Below are 4,060 nucleotides of genomic sequence, written 5' to 3'. Positions count from 1 at the left end.
CAAGAAAAACATCATTCTCAATGATGTATTGTGTACAGTCATTCACAATGACAAACCTATATATTGAGTGGTACATTACACACTCAGATTAACCTTCAGTGAGGAGGTGTATGTTATGGTTGTGCCTCACCAATAAGCATATCTGATCGAGGATCAACTTGTGGACACTCCATAATTTATGATAGTTCATAGATCTTGAACTTCTCAAGTTTAACTATCCTCCCACTATCCCCTTAAATTTTTTTTTTCCTAAAAGATGGCATACCTACTGACTAAACATCTTTTATCCGGTAGGGTGGTAGAAATAGTATCATATACTACTCTATTAGTTTCTAAATAAATAGGTTCCTACAGCCTTAGCATGAATGGACTATCTATCGGTGTCAAAAGGCAAGTAGTCACCTTACTTCAGCTTTATAGGTCCAGCAACACTTTGCATAAGTGAAACCTATATAAGTTATCACATATCCAAAATTTTAAAGCAAAAATACTCAATGATTTATTAGTTTGTATCATACACCAACCATTAGCAGATGCAACTTTTGCATCCTGCTATTGCTTCACACTTGTATGACAACTCCTGCAATTAATTTCTAAAGCTCATCATTGCTGTAATGATATTAGATAACGATAGTGAAGACATTCATCACCTTCTTCTCTTAGAAGATACTAAAGAAGAAACTTGGGAGAGTTAGAAGGATCAAATCCTGAATTAACTCACCATCCATGATAATGACTTATCGCATGATTAAGTTAATCAAGATATATTTGACAGTCATACTGTCATCCTACTATATCACATATGTGATTTTTTCTTCTTTATAGTATCAACTTCGAACAAATCAAAATCAGGGGAATAGGAGACTAACCCCTATATGAGAACTATTCTTAGGTTTCTCAACTATTTCATGATGTTCGGTCAATTTTAAAAACATCCTATGCAGTGATAGTGAAGATGCAAATATGTATATAAGAACATAAAAAGACTACTCATAATGACATACACAATTTAGATGAGGTTTTTATCTAATTGTGTCTCCCACTATTTTAATGAATTTCATAGCTCTCAAGTATAAAAATGAGAAGCCTTATCATGAAGTTTTTTAGTGGGGTTGAGATCTAATTCCTCACAAAAAGCCTTATGAATAACACAACAAGCTTCTATGAGTTCAAGGGTAGGTAACTCCTTACCAATTATATCTCATGCAACTCTCAACGTAACTTTTGCCTCTAAAATATTTATAGCCTTATGGATAGCACAACAAATTATAGTATTTTAGTTAAGTCATATCCTTTAATCCTATATGTTTATATCTAAATAAGACTATTCTTGTGTATAGAACAACAAGGCAGCACTATTAAAATATGCCATAAATATCACTAAGTCAACATCATATCAATCCCTATAGTAAGCCTTATGGATAGCAAAATAAACTCACTATAGTTTTTGACATACTCTATTGATTTAGTATGAGCTAAATACTATTAGCTTCATTATGCACCAAGACAGTATCAAATCATTCCTCACAGCAAGCCTTATGGATAGCACAACAAGCCTACTATGGTTCTTGACATAATACTGGCTTAGCATGAAAGAAGGCATGGGATAGTGTTCTTAACACTTCACCATTATGACTTCATATAATTTAAATGAAGGTCTTAGGTCTCATGCACATCCTAAAAACATATAAAAATGCATCATATGCAATTTAATTTTAAATCTAACTACCAGCATATAAGAGCATAAAAAGAAAAACTAATGGTTATGGACTTTTGAAAGATCATCCAAGCCACAGGATGAAATATGGTTCATACCCTAGGTGTACCATAGATTGAACCATCTCATGGTCAATCTAAATGTGCCTATGCTCTTAAACATCTGGTAGTGCAGTCTTTATCTTCATGAAGTCTACCATGAATGCTTGATCTTTATTTGAAAATAGTAAGAAATTATTTCTATCTATTCTGAAATAATTTTTTTCTATAATTTTACATCAATATGTAAAAATTTCAATCAACAGTTGGGAACATACAAAATAAAGATTCAGCTGATAATACAATGCATCAGGGGCACCCAGCCTCTATTGCAACTCTTACAGATATATTAATATAATCAGCTAACATGAAAATATTCATGCATACATCCATCATATGGATGTACCATAGTCTATAACCACTCAATATGTATTTTATAATAGTTATAAAATATAACAACAAACAACTCATGTTATTTTAATTACGATATTATTCATATACATGTCAATGGAGATGTATAAATATTTGGGCATAAAGCCCATCTAGGATTTTTGATTCGAATTCAACACTCGACCCAATTTATAATTTTAAATTAATCATTTGTGATCCTTTTGAGTTGAGTTGATCAATTCTAGGTTAACATTAATCTAATTAGATTAGCATAGATTCGATCAACCATGACTCAAATCCTAATCGAATTAGATAAATGATAATTTGATCAACCTAAATTAAACATGATTTCTAATCAAATTAGAACTATGAATTTGATTTAATCTATAATCATTAATTCTAATCACATTAGAGCAATGAATTATAGTGAAACAAATCTATCGACAAAAATCTTAATCTATGTCCGATGCATCCTTTCTTTGACCAAATTTTTTCGGCTCCACATATACCTAGGACAACAACCAAGATGGAAGACCTACAATGGTGAGTGCCCAATAATATGGTAGTCGGCCCTTGGATCTTAGGTAGATACATCAAATGCAAGAACTTAATTCTTGACAATGTACATCCATATGTATCATTCCAAGGGTTTGTACATCACATGCACTGGATTACACTTCCATCAAAAATTAGATCATAGGATCTAATCTTAAACTTGTTTCACAAGTCTAAAGATCATGAAATTTTATATCCAAGGTTCGATCATGGATGATAACATTTATCATTTAACAAAAATACATCAAGAACATTAAATAAACATTAATCAAAAAATTTGATTTTGACATAGTTTGAACTGGATCTAATCCATATCACAAAAAAAATATGAAATTTGATTGAATCAATCAAAGATGGCTCTGATACCACTGTTGAGTTTTGATGTGCAGTAAAATATAAATTTTAAAAATTTTTACATACATTCAACAATTAAAAATAAATTTAACATTTAAACTAGACTACCGAAACACAAAAGCCTTAGGAACATCTTGATGATTGCAATCAAATAACATAAGCATGCATAACAAGAAAAGATCAGAAGTCATATACCAACACGAAGATCATGAACTGATAATCTTAAGATCTCCATAAGGCTCCAAAGTAGAATTTCTCCAATGGTGATCCATACAAGACTAATCAGGGCCCTTTCCAATTCGACATGGTGCTGCAGCCTTCTTCGCAAGCTTGCTGCCGATTATCTTTCGCAAGAACTGGTTGCACCATCACTTGTAGGCCTTTGAGACCTCTAGTAGGACCACTCTAAGAAGCTTTTCTCAAATGATCTCACCACATATAAATCAGAATATAAGTTCAACTCATGAACAATCTGATTTTTGGACAAGCATCACATGCTTTCCAATTTCTTCCTATCTTCCTTTTCATTTTTCTCTCCCTTTTCCTTATCTTTTTCTTTTTAGATTTTTTCTACCTCTTCTTCATCTAATCCCATGCATAAACCACTCTTGGGATAAATTTTATGCCATATGGAGCACCCCTTATACAGGATATGAAGGGACACCACATAATTTCCAAGGGGTGCCAACTCTTGACATCCCATCTCCCTTACACACTAAAAATAAATTTTTAGCATGTAATCCAAAAGTGTGTGGCATGGAATAGGAGGAGTTTTATCTGTAGAAGGATGATAAACACTTAATTTAAGTCATTTAAAGCAAAAAATTATAGTTAATTTATTTTATTTATTAAGAATTTGATACTTTTTTTATGTTTTACAAGAAAGGTGATCGTCAATACAAAGAGTCTGATTCATAGATCAAAAAGACTCAAGTTTGAAGAAAATTAGACTTAAAATAAAATTTAAATAAAAAAAAGATGCATACGATATTATAGAAAATGAAGA

Source organism: Elaeis guineensis, chromosome 10, assembly GCF_000442705.2.
Source record: "Elaeis guineensis isolate ETL-2024a chromosome 10, EG11, whole genome shotgun sequence".
Taxonomy (NCBI): domain Eukaryota; kingdom Viridiplantae; phylum Streptophyta; class Magnoliopsida; order Arecales; family Arecaceae; genus Elaeis; species Elaeis guineensis.
This window is presented reverse-complemented; position numbering follows the sequence as displayed.